This window comes from Meleagris gallopavo, chromosome 1 (genome assembly GCF_000146605.3).
Source record: "Meleagris gallopavo isolate NT-WF06-2002-E0010 breed Aviagen turkey brand Nicholas breeding stock chromosome 1, Turkey_5.1, whole genome shotgun sequence".
NCBI lineage: Eukaryota > Metazoa > Chordata > Aves > Galliformes > Phasianidae > Meleagris > Meleagris gallopavo.
The window spans coordinates 121,920,004-121,944,606 of record NC_015011.2 but is presented as its reverse complement, the minus strand read 5'-3'; the positions used below and the strand labels follow the sequence as shown (position 1 = coordinate 121,944,606).

General features: G+C 38.8%; 1 protein-coding gene across 1 annotated transcript in view; it reads right to left on the bottom strand.

The window, feature by feature from the left end:
* MID1 (midline 1) overlaps window positions 1-10,944 on the bottom strand; it is a 240,041-nt gene extending 229,097 nt beyond the window's left edge. Inside the window, exon 1 of the mRNA XM_010726623.3 lies at window positions 10,766-10,944. The gene's annotated coding sequence lies outside the window, so the exon portion shown is untranslated. The remainder of the gene's footprint in view (window positions 1-10,765) is intronic.
* Between the last annotated feature and the right edge of the window lie 13,659 nt (window positions 10,945-24,603).

The window sequence follows — 24,603 nt, the reverse complement described above, 5'->3', positions numbered from 1 at the left end:
ACAAAATTGAAAGCATCTCCATCTGTGCTTAAAAAACGAGCTCTGTCCTGCACCTGGAACAATAACCCAGGCAATGAAGCTACCCTTGGGCACAGAAAGTATCCTCTCTAGAGAAGGGCAGCCATTTCTTCTGGCAGCCCATCATCCTCTGTATTATAGCTTTTATTCTGAGGTACTGACTAGAAAAGACACACCAGTGAAAGCTTAAGATCCCACATCATGCACTTAGAAGTTAAACACTGCTAAAGCTAATTCATAATGCACATCTCTTTCTCAATATTGCCTTTAATGTCTGATGGACAAAATGCTGAGTTCCATCTTGCTAGAAGATACAGGTTGTTTTTTTCTTGAATATTAGTGTGACATCTTCACATTACTGTACAAAAGTTTCCTGTCACGATTCATTACATTTTTACTTTGGCATCTATCTTTAATACACAAAAACACAAATAACGACTGACAGGTTCTAATCTTAGGAGAATTACTGAACCATACTTAGAAGAACGTCATCTTTCAAACAAGTTTTAGCTTTGGATTTAGCTTGTCCAAGCACTTTAAAGAGGATTTTTCTCCAGGCAAAATGTTAAAAGCTGTTTTTGAATAGACATATGGCCATACAGTTGCCCGCAATTACTGAATATTTTAGTAGTCTGGTTCAATTTAATTTTTGCAAAATATTTTTAGATGTAAAACTCTAAACCTCAGAAATGAAAGTCAGATAGCGATGTTGTCTACAAATGTAAAGTGTAATACGCTCCAGCCCTGAAAGACAGTAATTGAAAGTCCTAGTAATGACTGCCATCACCAAATGAGTATTTTCAAACAGTTATATGTTGGTTGCCTGACACAACATTCCCTTCCCCTGTGCTCAGAATAAGGAACGGATTCAGTCGGAGAGTGCTGTGAAAGAAGATAGTAACTTTCCTTCAGCAATGAGCAGAATGTGTTATGGGATCCTTCTTGCAAGATGGAGGCCCTAGTCATGATCCACATGGTGTGAAATTCATGACAACAGTCTCACCATTTGGGCTAAATATCAGCCTGAAAAATGCTTTTGAAAAACCAGCCCCTGGCTGCAGTAGGAAGAAGAGGGAGCTTATTCAGCCTCTGCCTGCTATGTATGTTTTTCACGAACACATGGAAAACTGAACTCTGAGACAGAAAGCAGTTTATTTTGCTAGTAGGTATCCCCACTGCAATCCCTTTGCACCCTTCCCATTAGAGTCAACTAATTTATTCACAGGCAAGCAAAGAGATGGACAGCATCAAGTGGATGCTTGTGATATTAAAGAAGTTTACAGCGAATACAGATATAAAATTAGAAAGAAAAAAAAGATGTTTATAATAACTCTTTTATAAAACCATCTTTTACAATTGACAATATATATGAACTAATTTTAGGAAGCTAAACTCTTGTCATTTTGTGCTCCAGAGACAAACACCACTTAGGAATTCAGTTTAACAAATCTCATGAAATGACCGACCTCAGAAACGCTGACTCATGAGAATGAGGTTATGGGAAGTACCAGCCAGAAGAAATCAATCTCACTTCCATTACATGTTTGTCTCCTTCTATTTTTACATTCTCCTTCTCTTGGCTCATCGACTTTAATCTGGGACCTGACTGATCAAATGTTATGCCTCGTATCTTCATTGTGAGGTTAATGGATATTGCACTACAGTATACAGCATCGATCGACATTAATCAATGACTGAGAACTGCTACATAACCAGGGGAAATGTACTTTTTTTTTTCGTCCTGCAGCACATCAATAATACATTTTATACAACAAACCAAACACTCCACTGTACTGTCCAAAGAGAACCTTGCCTTGTAACTCTCAGAACTATTTCTACTTAGATACAGTGCTTGGGTGAACAGTCTCCTCACCTGCACTAACACAAGATTGTTTATTTTCTTGGTGGTGGTGGTTTTTAAAAATTTTTTGTTTTAACTTCCCTACATTTATTTGCAGTAGTTGTATTTTTGCTTATTTTACATCTACAGAGACTGTTGTGTTCTGTTTTTTTTATTGTATAGATTATGCAATGCAGTAATAAGAGGAAAAGGTATGTATTTTGTAGACTAAATGGCAATAATTTCACATATGCAACTATTCCCTCTTTTTTTTTTTTTGTTTTGTTTGATACTGTTAGACTTTTCATTCACTCATGTCATCTCTGCATTTACTATTACTTAATGCTTAATGTTAAATAGGTGTCTTGGTTATGACACTTAAGATTAATAACTGGCTGGAAGCTAAAAGCAAAGAAACTATCTGAAGTTCCCAAATTCCTAAGCAGTGAGTCTACAGCATTAGAAAGGGTGAAGAAAACATGGCAGCATTCTACTGTAGATACAATATCAGTCTGGGGCTGAGTCAGTTCATGCCTAAGATAAGGGTCACCTGTGAGGCATACAAGAGTATTGCTCCATTGACATAACACCACATGATCAGAGAACAGAAATCAGGGTCATGAGGTGGAGATAAAGGGCAGATGTAGGGCCAAGTTAGGCACTTCTGTGCAGCTAGAACATGGCCCTCGGGTACATTGCTTCTCAGTTTCAGGCCCATTCTCAGATTCCATGCTTGGGATCTAAACAATGACTTAGGAATTAAAGACAGAAAGGCTGGTCTCAAGAAATCTACGTTGAGTCACCTCCCTGCTCCCAGGAGGATCACAAATCAAAACTGGCTCAGCCAGTGAAAAATTTTCAAAGGTAGATGTGACACCTTCTTTAGGTAACACATTCCTCAAATCTAACCAAAATTATCAGGATCACAAATGGCATTTTTTCAATCCTCAGTGGAAACGCAGAACAATTAATCACTCTTGTGTATTAGAATACAGTTTATTCTCTTTTATAGATGGAGATTTGCCAAGCTCAACTTCTGCAATTAGCACTTTGAGCTGCTCACTTGTAGCAATCTCTTCAGCTCCAGCTGGCTTCCAAACACACACTTCCAGCTTCACCCTTTGCTCTCACATGAAGACAGCAATGGGCAAGAAGGATCTTCTGGTGTAGCAGAGAAAGGCAGCTGGATAGACTATTAATTCTATCCTTTCACAAGACACTCTGTGAATTCTTGTTTTATTTAAACATACTCAACTCCTGCAATTTTTATCAAGTTTTCTTGCTACATTTTTTCCACTTGCTTTCCAACTTATTATCTCCAGTTTGTCTATATATTTCTTTATCACGTATAAAACTCACTGAAAAATTCAGGCCGGGGGTTTATCACAGTAGAACAGGACAAAATAATTAACTGTCATCCTCTTGTATACAATATCGTAAGTAATTAGTGCCAGAATGACATATTCACATTTCAATATTTTGTCACATCAGTGACTCACATTCATTTTCCAATTTGCAGATACACTTTCTATCTGAATGATTCCCCACTTTCTATCATTGAATTATATTTTCATCCTCGACTATATTGAGTTGTGCTCCTTTTGATTCTTTTATTTTGATTTCTGAACAGCTTGCCAGCTTGCTCAGACTTCTTTTGAATTTAGTTCTAGCTCAGTCAGCCTAGATGATGTACTAGAAAGTTTGCAGATGATACCAACTCCATAAATAGAACTTTTCAGATTCCTAAACCAATTCTCAATTGAAAAACACCTTTTATTTCATTTTTGAATATACAGCAATTCTGCGCAGACCAAAACTTTAAAGTGCCTGTGATGAAAAAAAAGACTACAGCTGAGTAGAACCATCAGCTAAATAATCTTCTATTTTTCTCCTCGTGATTTGTTTCTTTAGTTCTCATGCGACATAGACAAAACATTCAAATTCAACTCTTATGGGTACGGAAACATAAGGACAAAAACCTTCAAGGCACATTGGGTTAACCTTCAAAATTAGAGCGCGAGCTAACAACTGTAAGTCATTTTACCGAGTTCATTTTCATTAATCTAAACCAAATCAATCCTGTTGTGCATTCTAGCAGTGTGCAGTGGTGCACATTAGAAGCAAAACGTGTCTGAAACACTAGCGTACTAACACAGTACTGCTGAGGAGTTGCTGAGATCAACAGCTAAATTTCAAAGTCCAGGTAACTTTTCCATTTGAAAGGTCAGTGTCAGCTATATACTTTAATATAAGAAAAGCCAAGTGCCTGTTAATAAGGGTTTGCTTTATTTTATGCCATGAGTATGATGAAATTCTGGAGTGAAAGATATGCAGATTTCATCTGATTCTATTTTATAATCCTAAGCGCATTTCTCTATGCTCATCATTGTCATCCGGTGTGTGCACGTGTGCCCGTTTCATTGCCATCTTTACTTCTGTAAAGACATTTACGTGACTCTTTTCATACAATCTACAAACTTTATTGGTGAACTGTTGGAACTGTTGGAAGCATTGGTGACTGCAGCCACAAACTGTCTTTTTTCTCTTCTGCAGATGTCATATATGTCATCCCATATGACATACATTTTACTGACACAGTTTAAGTTTTATTTGGTAAACAAACCATACAGTGCCAGTTGAGTCCAGTGATTTACATCATGTAAAAACAGAACATCTTAAGCAACACATGTGCAATAAAAGCAAACAGATGTTTGCAGTCTAAGCACTGCACTAATGGTGGTGGTATGGCAACGTATCAAAGGCAAAACACAACGTATCCAGAATTGCCCACTGGAGTGTTAAGCACAGCTGCATAACTTTGAAACAACAACCAATAGGATATCCCAAACCGCTTTGTGGCATGCTGCCATACTTAAGGTAAGAATTTGTAATTAACTGCTAATACCTAAACTCCTCAACTAAAACGGTGTGGAATTTCTTGTGAATGAGACAACAAAGATATGAACCACGTAGTAAAGCCATTGCTTGTTTTACAGCATTAACATAGCAGGAACACAACTGTTGTTTCATACATAGAGGAATTAAGTGTGCCCCCAAAAAAATCTACTTCAGGAGGCCTGAGGTTTCATATGGAATTTTCCAGGCTGGGCAGCTACAAAGCAGAAATGTTAGAAATGCAGCAGCAGGAGCCCATGCATTGTTGGAAGAGCACAGGGAACAAGTTGTGACACTTACAGGCTGACACTCTATCAGCTCTGTAATCCCATGCATTACAAACAGTGCTGTTCTCAGCCTGGTGGAATGGCCAAAGTTATGCACAAGGTGTCAAAACTGTCATTTTGCTCATGCTACTAAATCCTAAATGGAGCTGAAGTTATGTACAACTTCACAGAAAGACACCTAACAAAAGCAACGGCTCTTTCCTAAATCTGACATCCAGAGGACCAATGGCAAAACTGCCATTGAGTGAAAGTACCACAGGAAAAAACAAGAAATTGAACATCCACTGCTCGAAGGAGTTTTACAAAATCCTGTAAAAAAATGAATTGTTCAAGGAAAATGCTACAAGTGTTAACTGACATAGGTAAAAGCAATAACCTGTTGTTTCACCCTATGGGCACAGTATCACATGAGAATAATACCTTTTTTTACTAACAAATTGAGCAGAGAATTTAGGAACATATGAATCTGAGTACGCGTTAAAATCCTAGACAAAGATACGTTGGGAAACATGCATCTGTTTATGTTCATGAAAATCTTGCTGAGCATATAATACACTTATCATGCAAATAATAAAATGGAACTGCACAGGATACACCAAGAAGCATCTCTGTACCCCCTCAGCTATCTGCTACATCATCAAAAATGACATTCCATGCCAGTATTTTTAATGAAAGAAAAAGAAAAACAGTAAGGAAATATTTTCTAAGAGCTCAGTAAACTCAGATTCTAAAACAAGTTGCATATTTCCAATGCCTTCCTATATGAGTCTTAAGTAGTGTGTATTCCAAAACTCTAATTTTGATAAGTAGTTCTGAAATATAACTTGGAAATACCACAGAAACAAATGAATTCAACACATAAGCTTGCAGAAAGCAGACTGTTTTTGAGATAACACAAGACCGGAGAATCTGGGGAGTTTAATCCTCAGCTCAGTAGTTTTCTGAACTTTTCAGACTGAATAAACATGCAAGAAGAATGAGAAAACTGCAGTTCCACATCTTTATCACAGATTTGTCATGCTTTATGTTTCTCGACACTTTTTAATTAAAATACTTCCATTTTTTGTTTCCTAAACAATCCAGTTACACATTAGTGAATAAATACACAGATGCTGCAGACTTCATTTTTCAATCCAGGATCCAGCTCAACATCCTCTGATCTGACAAAGCGCAGCTTTACACTGCCCAGCTTTTAGCTTCCCAGACTAAAAGCATTCGCATGGCTCCCAGGCACCCATGTGCACAGAAGCTGCAGTATGACGCTAGCCTAGAGGTTTCTAGCTGGTAACACAATGTCTCAATTTTAGGTTGTGGTTGCAGACTGTGGTCATCATACTTTATCCTCAAACTCGGTGGCACAGCAGAGACAAGCCAGACACTGGGGAATGAGGATAGCAGCTGGTCTAGATAAAGTAGGTCAGATTTGGAATTATGCTTTTAACTTTAAACTTCAGATACATCTACCCATAGTTGGAACAAGAGGGAGACAGAAGTAAATCTCATGCAACACGTACCTCTTCTGGATCATGGGATCTCTAGATAGAAAAATTAGGCAGACGTATCAGGTTGCCCTCCCTATGCTGCCTTATCATTGGTCTTCAAAGCAAAAAGATTTAAGTGCACGCAAAATAATTAATGCTACAGAACAACAGCTCACACCTCACTCTGGACTCCCATCTCCTCCTTGCATTATTCCCAGATTCCTTCCATAGAGCTCCTAAACTGCAGAGGGCAATTTTCACTTAGACATGTGTTTCAGGGGAAATAAGGAATTTCCCAAGGTCACTTTAGGGCAGTGAAATCACACATGCCATATAAAACGCTTACACTACAGAATGATAGCATAATGGGGTGGTAAAGCCTTCAACAAAACCCTAAAGAGAGCATGCAACTAATACAGCATGGTCATTTGTTATTTCTAGCTCTCCAGTTACACCTTTGAAAACCACTGTTTCTTTTTATTGGAAAAATGATAAGAGGTATCAGAAAAAAAGCATGATGTGTCTAGCTTCCTCTTGCCAATGTGTAGGGTCACTCAGCTTCAAACTGCACACGAGTCAGAAAAAGAAAATAAATACACGCAGTGATTGTTCTGTTTAAGTCTAGAAATCATATAAACCATTTTTCTATTTGTAGAATGAATGGGTTACAAAATGTAAAAAATATTTAAGACATTTACAATTTTCACTTGTTAACCAAAAAAAAAAAAAGCAATAATGTATACTAAATACGTTAAGCATTCACTCTTTCGAAAGCAACAAATGGGTGAAACTTCTCATGAATTTAACCTATCATATAATAGAGACAAAAAAAATGGATTTGGTCCAAGTAATCAAAGGTTGACATACCCAGAAATAATTCGGTGCTTCTTACCTCAGGCATACAAACAAAAATTCCAGTTCAGTCATGCATTAAACTCCAGATTGTCACATTCAAATATTTCTGTTTCACTTCAGTCTCGTCTCAGTTACACAACTAAGGACGGTGCTACAGGCTTATGCACAAACTTGCTGCACCTTTGCCTAGGTTCAGAGTATTCATTTCCAAACTATGCAGTCCATCACTGCGCTGTGAACTACTAAAACTGATATCAAATAACCCTTGATTAAATGAAAAAATTAATCTTTAAATGGGGTCATAATGAATGCTAGCTCTTGAATGCTAGCCCTTTTTCTTAATTAGTGAATGAAACACATCACCTATTAACATGGACAAGAGACAAATGGCTAGGGCAGGAGGGTCATTTGCCAGAGCTCAGGAAGGAGAGGAGTCATTGTAAAACTTAGTCATATCTACTGGATTTTGTTGTGATTTCAGATAATGCACAAGATCTATCCCTCACTTTAAGTTGCTTCATCTACTTTGGAATTCTCTTCTTACTGTAAACAAGCTTAAATTTTTTCTGCAATGTATCTCCCAGTCATATATCCTGGTCAGAGAAGGACTTGCTTTTTGTGCATCCTAGCCAATGAAAACTCATGCAATACCACACTTGCAGCACAAAGTTAAAAAAAATACAAAAACCAATAACGCAGATACTAGTTCTTGGTAGGTCCTGGTGTGATAGTGCAGGCTTTGCAGCTGCTCCATGACACATGCTTTGGGTGGCAGAGGAGGGTACAAGAAACCTTGTGGTGAAGAGCATGAGTGCCCACAGTGCCCCCCATCTCTCTGGAAGAGCCTGCAGTCCCAACTGTCCCAGGATGGCCACACAGATGGCTGCTCAGGTCACAGAATCACCAAGGTTGGAAACAACTTCCAAGTTCATCCAGCCCAACCATCCACTTATCATCAATAATCCTCACTAAGCCATGTCCCTCAACTCAATGTGTAAATGCTCCTTGAATACCTCCAGGGTCAGTGACTCCGCCACCTCTCTGGGCTGTCCACTCTTTTGAAAAAGTAGTATTTCCTAACATCCAGCCTGAATCTTCTGCACAACTTGAGGCCGTTCCCTCTAGTCCTATCACTAGTTACAAAAGAGAAGCGGCTGTCCACCAGTCCATTACAGCCTCCCTCCAAGTAGTTATAGAGAGCAATAAGGTCTCCTCTGAGCCTTCTCTTCTCCAGACTGAATAATCCCAGCTCCCCCAGCTGCTCCTCATAAGGCTTGAGCTCCAGACCCAGATCTTGGGTTAGAGTAAGATCATGCCAGCCCAGAAGATTCTGTGCAGGCTTTGAATCAGAGTCTTATCTCACTTAGCACTGAGAAGCCAAAAGATCATGAACAACTGTAGCACAGCTACACATCAAACAAATGGGGGCAATGTAATTTACTAGATAGACTAGGGAAAAGGAGATTAAAGAGTAAGTTTATCTGGTGTCTTATCCTGCCCTTTAAATTCATATCTTAATTACTAACAGCCCTGCTAAAATCTATCCTCTGTACTCCCACTCAATTCACATTAATAAAGGTTATATTGCCCGGAGATATGGTAGATGCCACTTCCATGGAGACACTTAAGGTCAGGTTGGACTGGGGTCTGAGCAAACTGATCTAGCTGTAGGTGTCCCTATTCATTGCAGGGGAGTTGCATTAGGTGGCCTCTAAGGACCCCTTTCAACTCAAACGATTCTCTGATTGTATGACATGAACTGAAAATCACAAGGATGAAAAGTGATACAAAGGAACTGTATCGTTCTAGTCCACCAGTCCTGTGGACTAGAAGGCTGTACTGCCTTCCACCAAGACCAAAGACGTTTCATGACAATGAATTCACTAGCTGTAGTTCTGAGGCACTGTCTAGTGTTTAACTTCTTTGCCATGTTGATGCTCCTATAAAATGCTCTACTGAAACCACAGTCGTGTGTAATTCCCATTGATACCTCGATAAGCATTCAAAGTCAGGAATTTAGAATTGTCTTACACATAAGTGAATGAGAATATGTATCAACACAAGTGAATTATAATCCTGATGCCTCCTTAGTAATGTCGCATTACAAACTCCAAGTAGACATTCATTCATAAAAATTTAAAAATTTTATAAGGAAGAGAGTTTTTAAATAACAATAATCTTCACTCTAAGCTTTAAGCCCGTAGGTGTAAAACTGTACTTTCATTCTTTGGCTGGATATGGAGAGATATGGCTGTAACTCCCATAACCACCGCATTATCATGCATGCATCCACTTAAATATGATAAACAATGAAAATTAGTGAAAAGCAGTGAAAAGCAGTGTTATGTCTACCAATTGCTAAGATCAGAAAATCATTCTGAAACTAAACTCCACCTGTTGCTGAATAGTACTGTGTGGCTTTTCCTTAGAAGGTACTTCTCAGAGAAATAACTCAAAGTATTCTTTCATTCCTATCTTTTAGACCATAACTGCACAAAACTTGAGTGAGCTGCTGCAGTTCACGTGCTGATGCTAACATTAACTGTCCTTAAGGACTGCACAGCAGCATTCTTCCAACTAGAAAGATGTTTGAGATTAGTTTTTAGCTTGACTTTTTATTATGTCTTCACCAAAATCTACAAGGAACAAACCTTTTCCCCCCTTCTTTCTCTCTCTCTCTCAGGATTTTACACAGAACCTCCTGTAAAGGTTATCAGAATGTGCAAATATTTTCCAGGCAACACATCCTTGTTATGAACTGGGGTAATCTCTACTGTAGAAGAACAAGTTTCGCTTACATTTGTTAGAACAGTACCTGCAGTTTATTATTTAACTCACTGAAAAAGCTTTATTGCTGCAGGAACTCCCTGTATTCTAGCAAATGCAACCCAGCTATACTGCCTGGGCTCATTCATACACATCACAATAAAGAACACTGAGATCCCGGAAGGGCTAAAGGAGCACACCTTTCACAAAAGGTGTGTTTCACACTACAAAGTGAAGGACTGCTTTCCAGACGTGACAGAATCATAAAATTCTGCATTTGCAGAGGTTCGTAGAGTTAAGCAAAGCATCTCATCCTCATTTCCAGTCTCACATCTGCTTTCCATCAGAGATAAGAAAGTTTGATAATCTCCCCAGTAAAAAGAAGGTGTACGTGAATTAGAAGCACACGGAACGCCAGATAAGTGAAAGTAATTGTGCACACAGATGTTGCTGCAAACAAGAAGCACACTTTTGCTTCGCAGCCTCTGTAAAACCCAACAAGCCATTTCAGGAGGCAGCAGCAGTTGTGGGAACAAGTCTCGCAGGCAGCCCCCCGAGCCTCTCCGTTCTCTACCACCACCACCACCACCACCCTCCCGCCGCAGGGCTCCGTGCCGACATACCTGCCTCTCCATTTTTGCTCCCCTGGCTCTTTTCCTCCTCGTCTTGAAGTTGAAGAAAGCGGGATAGTCCTTCCTAGCGCTGGGCTGGGCTGCCCCGCTGCCGCTGTTGCTGCTGTTGCTGCTGTTGCCGTTGCTGTTGCTGCCAAGCCCTGTCCAGCCCGCGCAGTGCCGCTCGCTGGGCGCGCAGCGCTCCCCAGCCCCAGCCCCACCGCCTGGCAGGTTTCCTTATATAGGTGAACGCTAATTGCATTCCTGGTGGAAGAGGCTAGCCGGGAGAGAGCTTAACTTGGTTAACTCCACGAATACCAAATGGGGCTGCCTGCCTGAAGTTTGCTTGAGTAGCACTTCAGTGTCTTCGGAGGGGAGAACGGGTTACTTGCTGCAGTTTAGCACCTATGAAGCTGTTCCATTTCTTACAGCTATAGTAATATTGAGTGCTATGTCACTGTTACATTAAACACTTGATATTTTTACAGGACACCTACCTTAGCCTATACATTTTACTCCAAGAAAAGCACACAAGTTCACAAAGGTAACAGGCACGCACGTTCTGATAGTGTTCAAACAATTCCAATTCTATCAGTTTTCTACATGGAAAGGCTGGCCTATATCAGATGTTACGTGAAAAAGAGTTGCAACACTGCTGTCTATGGGGAAAAAAAAGAGCAAAAAAGCAGTACAAGACAAAGTTGTTTACTGTTTTCTACTTCCTTTTCTATACAATGTAATAGCTAAGCTTCTGGTGATAGACCTGCCTGTGTCAGAGAGGTGTGATTGTGATACATTAACAGACACACCCATCCACACAGAGATATATGGATACAGTGCATACCCAGAAGAAGCACACACCACACTTTGCAGAGCAGTGATATCCTTGACTCCTCTTGCCCACCCACTACTCACTAAACCCCTTCTGCAAGCACAATTCAAATGTCTTCAAGAAGTAATTAATGAATCACGGAGAAAATCATGCTACTTGTTTCCCTTTATACTACTCACTCAAGATTCCCCTACTCATTATGGCCCTCCTTCTACAAGCCATAACACTGACATATGCAGAGAGGGACAGAGAGCAAAAACCATGAAGACAAAAAGGAACAAGTAAAACAAAGGATGGATGAAACCAAAACAAGAAATAAGAGTTAAAAGATTTGATCAAATGATGAAAGGATGAGGTTTAAAAACAGCACATTGAATTCTAAAGCATATATATATATTTTTCTTCTTTCATTTGTTCCTTCAGATGTATCACTTATAACGTAAGACAGAAAGAGACAAAATCCGCTTCCTGATCCGCTTCCTGAGGTCACTCTGGAAGGCTAGGAAGAACCACCCAAATGCTGGAAATTATCATTATGCAGTGGACTAGAACTTTTCTTATCCCTATGTAATGTATGTCTTAGAGATCATCAAATAATATACTGTGCAGAAAAGCTGTTCCTAATGACCACTCCTAACGGTTTCAATACTTCTTTCATTATAATTTTCCTCTCCCCTGAGGCATAAACATTCAACCTCTTGATTCTGCAGGAGCTTGGCTTATAAGTGGAGGAAAATGAAAAACAATACCAATAAAAGCTGTAAGACTCAGTAAATATATCTAAAATAGTCTCCCTATACAGTACATAGGGAATCAAGAATACGTGACCAGGGGCATGGTGTAATGGTCTTCATGGGACTCTTTCAGGACACATAACTCACTTGTGGCTTCACAGTATAGGAATATGTCAGCCCTGCCAAGTTATGACAAAGCATGTGCAGTGGACTGTATAGCCTTGTATTCCCTTAACACCAGAGAGCTTGTGACCAGTTCCTGACTGAGTATCGGTTTTTCACATGAGCCAAGCAATTAAAATCCACCAGATTTCCAAAAATGCAAAAACAATGAAAGGTTAAAAGGGCAAAATAGATAATGCCAAAATAGATGTTACTTCAAGTACGGCTGACATCTCTCCTTAGCTCAGAGCTTTTTCTGTTGCCCACAGAGCCCACAAAAAACTTCACATTAATTTATCCAAAACTGCTCTCTCAATCAAGGATTTTCCTATTGCTTCTTCAATGCAGGTGTAACATTTTCCCTATCTGAAACTCAACTAGGTATCACATTCTGCACCTGACAACTCCCTTCACCTGACTCAATATCATATTGTGGATCAGTTTGGGGTCTTACAGCTAGGCATGATGCCTCATGCTTTAGCTTCTGATCTCCAAACCGTGGTATCAACAGACAAAAACATGAAAAATTTCCCCAAGTCCTACATATGCTACCTGTGTAAGATACAATGCCTTTACTCAAAAGAGAGGTTTGCAGTAAAGTATTGTTTTTTCTCAAATGTAAATTAAAAAAAAACCTTCACTTTCACTTCATGCCTCTGCTGAAGCATTAAAAGCAGTTAATTATGGTAAGTCTTCATAGGTCCTTTTTACTTTTGTGAAGTTTTTTAATTAAAAAAAATATATATATATATATGTATATGTATATAATGAGGCAATCCAGTTAATTCCTGAACTGAGGGTAATCTTGGCGTATTACTTTCATTTACTTTGCTATCACAAACGCATTATCTAAAGCAGATCCTAAGAGAACATTGATTACCTTCTAACCAATCTCTCCTGTTCTTCAGAAAGAGCTCTAGTAGTTCCGAGTCTGCATTCAGAGTTTGAGGATACTAGAAAAGCTCTGAGCAGATATCTAAAGTACATTATTTTTAATGTTACACCCTTAATAGATTCATTAGAAATGAATGCAGCTTATGACAATGTGTTACTTTCTTTGTTGCAGTGCTCCATGTTATTTTTGGCAAAAGCTCAGCATTCAAGTAACCGCTCTCATTCAGGGTGTCATTAGCTTGTTTCCGGTGCACAATTCATATGAACGGTTTACTGAGGTTAGTTTAGTTCCTGCTTTTAGATAGTAACTATTTGTTAGCCCAGCGACCTTTGTCCGGTAGAGCAGCAGTTCCAGACAGGATCTGGTAACTGATCAGAGTTCTGCCATATTCCTCTTGACTTCCACTTCTGTGCCTCACTGGCCATATTTTCTTTATCACCGAGGATGGCTTGTAAGAAACAGTTTTTATTTATTTCTCTTATGCGTTCTTATAAAAAGGCTGATGGATTTTCCTTTTTGTATTTCTGCCCATTTTTAAAATATACAGTCCTGCCACTGTTTACATTGCTATACTAGAAATGGAAATCTAGTATAAATTCCTATGGTGAATTTGGATTCTATGGAATAGATAAGTGCAATACACTCAGAAATATATTTCCTATTTAACAAACAATTTGGCCCCTAATCTTGTCGTGTATGTCTAAATAACTGCCTTGACTTTTTTTCCTTATTAAAAACTAAGGGAAACCCAGCAGATTCAGTCTGCTTTTACTGAATACCTACCTGATGACAAGATTCTTTTTTGAAGTTCTTTGTGGATTGAAATCATGCACACTTGAGCAGCTCAGTGAACTAACGAAATGTAGCCAGGTGAGTTTAAAATAACAGGGATCTCTCAAGTTACATTGCAAAACTGCTGCCCCACAGTTTCCAGAATTAAGCTGTTAATTCATTCTTGAAGTTCTGATTCTTTCAACTCAACAGCAGCACTTCCTTTCACTTTAATATTGACATGATTTCATACCTCATCTTGGTATCTGCCTCTTTATATCTTCTGTTTCCCTTAGAGATGTGTGCCATTGAGCATCCCACAATGCATGCTCTGTTCTTGTGGACTGCAGCAAGATCATTCCTTCAATAGCTCATTGTTTGTTCTCAGCTTCATTACCCGGTCCTCAAATCAAGCAGCATGAGTGGCAGAGCGGCAGCACTAAGCACCTTACAAATAAGGTAGATTCAGTTCTAACAGCCTCCATTTAACATACAAATCACCCCAGAGATGTACGGTTGCACACTGCATCTCTTTCCACATCAGAAGATTTTCTAGCTTAAAGATCTGGAAGCCCAAATATATTACCAACTTTCCAACTCTGTTAGTGTTATTTCTGCACTACTGTGAAAGTCTTGTATACACACAGACTGCAAGCTTCGCATTAATTTTCTTTGCTGCACTTTTTTTCCAGAAGATACCTCAGAGTGGCCTGTGAAAACGTCTCATCTCATGGTAAAGTCAAATTGATGTGCTAAATTACCTTTAGCAGTGGTCCACTGAAGTAATTTAACTTCACCTGGAAATTCATTAGAAGCACCTATATGGCAATCATGAGTCTGATAAGCAGCTGAAGTTTGTAGCTGCCTTTCAGCCACCTGTTTTCTGACTACAATTGGCAACGCAAAGGCACATCAGTGCAAACCATACAACTCCCTGATAGCAGACAAACTAAAAACAAACATGGGACCAAGAGCTATAGACACAGCAGTAATTTATATGCTTAGCTAAAAGTCTGAACGAGGTTTTGATATGCTTTTCTGCCATTTTATGCTATTCTTTTCTTCCAGCTTATGCAAAATAAAATTAACCTTAGAACCTATATCCATCCAAGAGTCAGGCCATAAATGAAAATACACAAGAAAGAAGAAACTAAAAGGTTAAGGCACTCAGGAGCAGATTTCATGTACTGTACACAGCTGAACATGTACTTTATCAGGGGAACACAAGCTGTACGGATCAGTTAACTTTATGATACAACCTTTACTTTTTACTATTTCCTGATCTGGTGTTCAATTTTACAACCGTAATGCAAGTTACTTCATTAATAAAGCATTTCTTATAAAGTTTGACCATATTACTTAACCTTTGCACAGGAACAAAGATGTCAAAACATGTTAAAGGCTAATGTCTAAGGGTATTATGTTGGCCCTTGGGAAACAAATTGAGCTCTCCTCTGCGACGCTGTTTCAAAATTCATCATTAAAAGCTATGTAATACAACAAGTTACTATCTTTAACCTTGCAACATGTGTTCTTCAGATTTCAGAAACGTGCTTACACAAAACAAGAGTTTTATGTTTCCATTAAATACATTTAAAACTCAAGGTTGTGCTATTAGCTGAAGCAATTAGCACGAGATCCAGCAAAAAAAAGCTATTTGGTCCTGAAGAGTTTAAATGCTTTATCTGGAAAAGTTAATGAAATATTTACAATGTTGTTATTAACTAAGATTAGAAGTGGATTAAAATGGCATTTGGAAAATAAATCAGACAATTAAAGAGCTTCTCAAGAACTGTGGAAACTCCTTAGGGTCCAGGGAAAGAACACTCAGAATGCCTATACAAAGAAGGACATTTTGAAAACACCTAATTTGTAGTACCATAGGACTTCAAACTGCAGAAACTGCCTTCATGTCAACATCAACACTAGGGTTTGTAAGAACCATGATGCCTAATGCTCATGAGCTGTGCCTTAAGCTTTCACTTAAAATCCTTTCAAGATGTCTTTAATTGCAGTACCTTCCATATTCAGCGTGTTGTGCCAGTGGTGAGGCTATTAGAAATGTTGGTTAGTATTTTAACTGATGCAACTGTCAGATTAGTTAAATCAGTAAAGTGATTTCAAGCTACTTGGAGGAGAAGGGTGATGGTGTAATTGAAACAATCACCGTTAGATGAATTTTTGTACTGCATCCCAAGTATTTCTGTAGAAGACAGGAAAAAAAAATGACTGATTGGAAAATCCTAATTGAGTAAAGAGGAGTGATCCAGAGCAGGTGGCAGGAGAGACAGAGCCGGACCATGTGTTCTCTTGCTTGTCTGGAAGGCGGCATACAGCAGCTTGTTGACACACTTTCCCTAGCGCTTCTGAGGGAGTCATAGCTTGGCGACAGTGATCTTCCCTGTGATTTCATTTTACCTGATTATGAAAGACAGAAACATACTGAAAATCAGAGCACAGTCAGCTTAAGCTATTCTGCAGTTTCTAGAAGAGAAACACTACGGTGTCTTATACCGCAGATAAAGATGGCCCGATAGCAGTGCGACTCTCTTGATTGACAATAGAGAGGTGACTACAGCTAGTTTTGACTCTCCAGTTACATTCCTTAAACTGGGAGAGGTGGCTGCTGGCCAAAATCATACAAAAGTAAGTTATATGACTAAGAAAATGTTGATAAAAATGGATAGTATGCAAATTATTTTGACTGAAACAACACTATTTATTGATGGAACTTATGAATTAGTTTGATCCTTAGTTTTACATAGTCTACGGCAGGCAAAAACACTGTTTGAATCTAACCATATGCAAAAAGACATCAAAATTTAAGGGAAGAGAGGAAAGGACAGGCAAAGTTTTACATTCTGGGAGTTCTGACTGTTAGAAGGAAAATGCAGAAGTTTTTCTTTGCAGGTCCTTGCTACACGGAGAATCTGAAGGACTCCTTAACAACAACTTCTGTCATGGGGTTCCCAAATGAGACGGGGAGGAAATCATTCTGCAGTACAGGAATGCATTACTCTGACAATAAATGCTTTTTGATAAAAAGTGATCTGTCCCAGTCACTACTTACTCAGCGAATTGTTGTTCCAAAACATCTGTAAAAGAAATAGTTATAATGCAATTTTAAACTTTGTGTCTATACAAACAAGAATCAGAAATACTAATGGTATATGTAACACATATTAAAAGAACTGTACTTATGAGTAGAGGTAATAGCTCATGCATTCATGTGACAGCTGAGGCTTCACTTAGGATATCTTTTGACCTTCACACTGTGAAGATGAGAAAGCATCAAAGATGAGCATTAGGAAAGTTACGAAGTATAAGAAACATGACGGGAGGAATATCGTTTAAATAAACAAATAAAAAGGAAGTCTTTAGGAGTTGCTAAGAGAAGCAGGATGAAAGAGAGAGAATTGTTCATGGTAGACCATAGAGAATGTTCACTTTAAACATAACAAACTTTGATTAGATGTGAGGACAGAGCTCCAAATAGGAGTTATTCATCAATGAGGCAGTCTGCCAAGGGAGACCTCTGAGATATCACAAGAGGAAATACTTAAAGGGAGGTTAGATAATATACTCAAAATAGTGCAGAAGATAAACCTGTAAAATGTGTAAGAGGCCAGATTGAATAACTTCTTTTAGTCTATACTCTCAAGTTTTTTTTAGGACTTTACATACAAAGATACCCTGATAGAACAAAGCTTGCAATAGAAGGTAAGGTCCAGTCCTACAAAGACTTAGCCATTGTAAGATTATCCAACTATGCAAATAGCTTCACAAAAGACAGCTTAATTCATGTAATAGAGAGTGGTTTGAAATATTCATATAGTTTCTCCTCCCCAGGTGTCCAAATATTATTTTAATGGTATGTAGAGGAATCTAGCTTAAGACCTGGGTACAGGAGACAACACAGGCAAATTTCTATCTACTCTAGGAAACATACATCTGCCCCAGTCTTCCACTGCCATCTGTTATGCTAGGCTTGCTACTGAGTAATATTTGAACTTCCTGAAACTGGAACCTTCTTCCCAACTACTCACAGGATTTTGTCATATTTTTCTGTAAACGTTCCTCTGATGTAGCTTTAAAATGACAACTTCAGGAAATCCAAAGAAAAGAATAGGATGGAGACTTTATAAGGCCAAGCCATTCCACTTTCATTCTGCTCTCTGTTGCTCCAGCTGCTGCTCTTGTGGACTTTCCACATAGGATCTTCACAGCTACTCACAGCTCCAAAGCAAGGGAAAACCACTCCTTTTCCAAATTCCCTGCTCTCTCAGGCAGCATTTAACACTTGTTATAATAGGCTGTGAAGGGATATTAAGTTTAAGTTCACTTATGAAGTGAACTCTCTTATAATCAGCTCCATACACATGGATGCCATCTTACCCCATTTCAAAGTCTCCCGTAAATCAGACACTTGACACAAGAAAAAAACTTAGCAGATTCTAGATATCCACAATACAGCTGTCTCCATTTCTGATGAACACTGTTGTCTGCTGCTGTATTCAACAGAGAAGAATAAACATTTTCAGGACTAAGTTCAGCTAAGCTATTTTGGATATCGGCTTTAGGAAGTATGCCCTGTAAATGCCTATTTTTTCACTAGGACCTGGAAAATGAATATTGATCACTAGCTCTGACACTTTACCAGCTGAGTCCTACCTTTAGATATTTATTTTTCCATAGAATTGGGCATCATCTTAGCAACTACTAGTACTAATTCATTTATCCTAATCATTAACGGACGCTGATGCTATACAGCAGAGAACAAACTCTTCCATACTCATGGATGGATCATGAAGTAAGAGAGAAGTGAACCTTTCCCCTTCCTTTTCCTTCTCTAGCTGATAAAAGGTCTGGAAGGCATGTCCTATGAGGAGAGGATGAGGACACTTGGGTATCCAGTCTGGAGAAGAAGAGGCTGAGAGGTGACCTTGCTTTTCTCTGTAACAACCTGAGGAGGGAAAGCACAGAGGGAAAGCTGGACTCTTCTCCCCAGGAATTGGTGATATGATGCAGGGAGCTGAGCAAAACAGAGTCAGGGAAGGTTCAGACTGGATATTATTAGGAACATTTATATACTGTGAGGGTAGTCAAATGCTGTAACAGGCATTCCATCCATACCTGTCAGTATTCAGGTCATTTGGATAACGTTCTCAGTAATATGCTTTAACTTAGCCCTGAGGTGGTCAAACAGTAGAACTTGATGATATTTGAAGGTTCCTTCCAATTAAAGTATTCTAAATAAATTCTAAATAACTATTTCATTTTTCCTCCTTTTTCTTCTCCTTCTCTCCTTTCTCCTTTTGCTTTTCTCTTTTCTATTCCTTCTCCTTTTTTCTTTCTTTCCAAGTGTGTTCCTCATGAACTACACTGTACTTTTTTCTAAAAAGGTGGAAAACCAACAGCTCTGTGATTGTGATTCAGCTCCACACTTCAATTAATTTTAAAAGGAATTAGAGCTGCTTGAACAAGTTAAAAAAAGTTCTCAAGCACAAAGTTTACAGAATATTACAAAACACACAGTATAATCCATGTTAATCACAGAGATAGAAATAAATGTTCAAAAATGAAAAATAAAGAAAAGACGTTTAATTAAATCTAACCATTAAGAAACCTCTTCTGCCTGTAAGCTGATCTACAGGTAGAAAAATGTAGTCACTGTCCTTGGGGCTTCATCATTCAGGCAACAACATTTACCTCTACTTCTTCCCTTTTTCCTCTATTGCTTTAACACCTCTCATTACTCTTTCCCAGTAATATAGAGGCTGCAACTGAAGGACAAAATTGTTCAGTTCCTTATGGAAAATGCTGCAGCGCATATTTTCACAAATTTGCAAATACTACCAGCTGTCTCCAAAAATTGATGGTAGTTCTGTTTTCTCTTGTTGTTGTTGTTTCATCAAGGGAGTTTAAAACTGTGAAAGAAATGCAGCACTTACAGAGAAAAAAATAAGTTTACTTTGGGAGCTCTTGGATTAGGGAAAATGGCAGAGTTTTAAAGGGGTATGTGTTTTTTTTATAGTCTGAAGGTGCCAGAATAATGTGAAACGCTTAAAAATTGCTGTGAGCAAAGCCAAGAAGTGAAGGAAACTTCCAATCCCTTCAAGAGCCTTATTTATTTCAGCTTTCTGTGGCCAAATACAAGCTTTCCACATGCTTTGGCACCAATATTGGTTTAAAAAATCTAACAGGAAACTTTATTACTTGAAAGGTACCCCAAAAGGAAACATCAGTATTTACATTAAAACTTTTAAATACTGATTTAATTTTGCATAAGATAATTTATTCTGCTGTTGAAGAAATTAAATATCATTCAGTTAACAGAGTTCAAAATGGCAATGAGTAAAGAAAGTCTGAGGCAGGAAAGGTGGCAACAAAAGATGCTACAAAATATGCTATGATCTCATAATCCATCATGAGCTAAACAGATGCATGCTAGATCAGTACCTAAAGATTACATTTACATATAAAACACTGCTATTTTATGTCATTCAGGAGAAAAGAAATGATGTGCATTCCCAGCAAATCAACAGTCCAAGGGCAATGTCTCACAATACTATGACACTGAAGCATGTTATTTTAAAGCAGACACAGAGGAAAATCCTTAGCTATTTACATTTATTGAGCACTGTTACTCATTTAATAAAAATAATCATATTTCGTAAGGACTGCAGTATTAACAGTTGGCTCAAATGAAGTTCCAGTTCAGATAAATACACTCCATGCATGACATTTCCCTTCAATTTTCAATTATACTGATCACCTTCCACCTCTTTACTTGAGAAACTGTATACATACATAGAATTACAGAATTGTTTAGCTGAATTTAACTCTAAGGATCAGCAGATAAAGATCTAAAGATCTACTCAACTGCCCTGGGCAGTGACATCTTCCACTAAATCAGGTTGTTCAAAGCCCCATTCAACTCAACTTTGAACACTTGACTGACTGACAAAATTCACAGCAGATTTCTGAACACTAAAAATCAGCAAGACTCCAAATCACTCAGCTACATTTGGAAAATGGTCTTGTGACAGGATTACTCAAAAATCAGAGGCTTCAGTCTGGATCCAGCTCAAGAATAAATTATGCACCAAACTTCACTGCGCTCCAGGTCTACATCATCTGCTGTAGTCCTCAGAATGAATTCCCAGTTTCATTCTCCCCTTCGATTCTTCTCCTAGTATATCCCTCCAGTTACCAGCTCTGAAAACAATGTGCAGTACCAAGCTGCCCCAACGCACTGCATTCTCCAGAGCAACTCCAGTTCAATCACCTAAATGACTTCAGTAAGTGATTCTGTCCTACATCATCAGCTGGGGCTGCTCTTCATTTCAAACAGCAACACCCCTTCCATGTCTGAGAGCTCCCCGAGTTGAAGGCTGAACAATGACTTTTGTACCACTCATTTTCTTTCAGAAAGCGTGTACCACTTCCTGTGTTTCTATTTCTGTTTCCAGACTACCAGGAAAGGAAAAAAAGGCAGTAGAACAGAGACTTGAACACATGCAAAGTGCCAAGCTGGACAGCTCAGTATGATACTAGAAATACTTAGATGTGAGGTTTGGCATTTATGGGATATTAACATTAAGTGTTTCAGAAGATAAACAAGAGAATTAAACAGCAGATAGCACAGCCAGCTAGTTACATCAGGGTCACCTCTTAGGAACCGATCCCTTCAAAATATTTATGCCTATAGAAGGAAATGCAAATGAAGGTGGGTGGGGATATGTGTATAGGGTTAAGCTCTTGTATCAATATACAAGTGCTCCACACCCTTATTTCTTTAGATATCTACAACATATTTTTGTTCTTCCAACAACAGGAACAATCAATCAACCACTAAGGCTGGGCTAGAGCGCTAGTAGCTGGAGTGACCTTGGCTATTTGTTTGTTGACAGATTACTGAGCTGTTTAGAAAAGGAGTGATATTGCTGACATTTGGTTCACCTCTGCAGGTGACACCTCCAGCCCCCTAAGCATTACAGCTTCCTGCACAGCTGGAAAAAACCCAACCCATCCCCCCCCAAAACTGCCTATGAGGAAAAAAATCAGGGAGGAAAGGGGAACTTTTTAAGTGCCCACAGCATATGCATAGCAGCAACAGGAATAGTCTATTTGTGCATGAGAAATAGATTGTTCAGTGTTTGTCTTCACTTTATTTAGAATATCCTGAACACTACTTCCAATATTCATCTATTTAAAGAGGACTCAATACTTATTAAATATTTGCTTTGCTGAAGACATTGTGCTGTATTTGCCCCTAGGGTGTGGAAATAGCAGATATTTTCAGGTTTAACCCTGGACAATGCCTTCATGAAGGCTGGGAGAGGGCAGAACTCCTGTCTCTGCTTTCAGAAAATGGTGGTGCTAACATGCAAGGAAAAGGAGAGCACCATTACAAATACTGCCCTCTATTTCTATAGTCACTCGTGTAACTATGACCTCCCATGAGATGCACTTCCCCTGCTGAAACTCAGCAGAGACTGTTCAAGTAGTAATGGTGATCTCTGTTTATCATCCACCTTTCACAGCTCTCTGAAGTCTATGGATTCTTGAGGTAGGTTGCATGTATATTCACTAACTCTGTTTCTAAATGTAGTGGTTTCTATTGTTTCTTTTTTCTTCTTCCCTTTTTAGGCCCCTGAAAATATGACAAGCCAGCTCATTAGCATAACAGTAAGGTGTCCCAGCATGTCTGATGTGAAAGTTTTCAGACATCGCTGGCAAGAAGATGCTAGCAAACAGATAACAAAGCCACTAATGTTCTCTTCCGCTTCAGCCTGGCCAGTAAAGGCTTTGGAGCTTGTTAGGAATTCCTCTTCTTATTTATTTATTTTTCTGGTTTCTGTGGTATGAAGTATGCATCCCTCGGGATTCTTCTTCAGAAACATGTCAGCTTGAGGTTTCTTTTTATTTCCAGCAAACAAGAAGATAATTGAAACCCTTCCTGAGTTACAGCTATGTTTCCTGCTGGAGAGACTGACAGATTCAGCAAAGAACAGAAGACACTGAAAATGTGAACGAGCATGTTGCTGAGTTTGTCACGTTATTCCCTTCATACTTTTAACATACACAACAGTTTCCTGGATGAGACTATAGGTCCAAAATCTTAAAAGACAAATCACAAGAGATACTTGAAAACCAGAAAGGAGCAGAAAGATTTTTATGTTTCTGTAGTTAACGAATGTGCCAAACCCATCGCTCTACCAAACAGCATGCCAGCCTGGCTGCTGAGGGATATGAGAGATGCAGACCCCACGGTCATTCACCACCTGGTTTCTCTGCTGAGAGTTTCTATGGCCACCTGCCAGTTGTGGAGGGGATCTTGTTTGTTCTAGGAACAGCTGCCAGGATGCACAGTGCTGAGACTCTTTATAGTAGAACATTCATTTTCTACTGTATCTGCAATAAGCCTTATCCCATGGATGACTTTGATATAACACAAAGCCTATCTGCGAGATACGGTAATTACTGAAAGCTAGCATAGTTGTAGGGCATAATACAGTTTTTGCCTGACATGATGGGTGTAAACGGACGCTCAGGGTTGGTGCTGATAGCAACTAGAGCTAGCTGGAGAATTTTTCTTCCTTCATTGGAAATGGAAATTTATCCATTTCTCGTGGAAAAAAAAAATAAAATCAACTGAAATAAAAGTTTTATCAGAAAGCATTTACTAGGCGCAGGACAGAACTTCTTAACAAATGAAAAAGCCATCTGCTGTGGAGGTAATACAGACCTATCAAGTCTGCAACCACGTTACACCTGTCTTACACAGCTCCCAAGATTAATCTCCTGGCAAGCAGCAGATGTATGCTGCCCCTGGGGATATCCAACACAGAGCAGGGCAACTGGAGCAACAGAAGCATGCCAGATAGACTGCAGAACTCTACAGAAATTGTTGTTATATATAGCTAAGCTCAGAGGAAAGTTTCCATTGCATGTTTGAATGCATCTCTTGTATGATCTGACATCTAAATTTCTCAAAGAATTTGATGTGGGAACCTCAGATACAATCTAAGGTTTTATCAAGCCTGAAAGGCCTCCAGAATAACCAGCACTGTGCTGGATAAAGTGTAAAATGTGGACATTTCAGCTTAGAGTTATCTATCAAATTCATAACCAGAGTATTCTAACTGCAAGTAAACTACAGATTTCCCAAAGGTTACAAGAGGCAAGGAAAAAACATCACACCATATTTTTACATTATGGTAGAAGTGCACTGAAGTACTGCTTCCCACTTTCATATTGAAAAGGAAAGGTCATTTTAGCATCAGATTACTTCTATCTTACACTTGAGTTACATTTAAATATACATTTCACAAGTGAGGTATCATTGCTCAATTCTTTAAGCTGTATTGAGTTTACGGCACAAAGACTCCAGATCTTATGGTGTCTGTTTATGATAGAGGTTTATCATACAGAAGTCTACATAAAAGAAAAT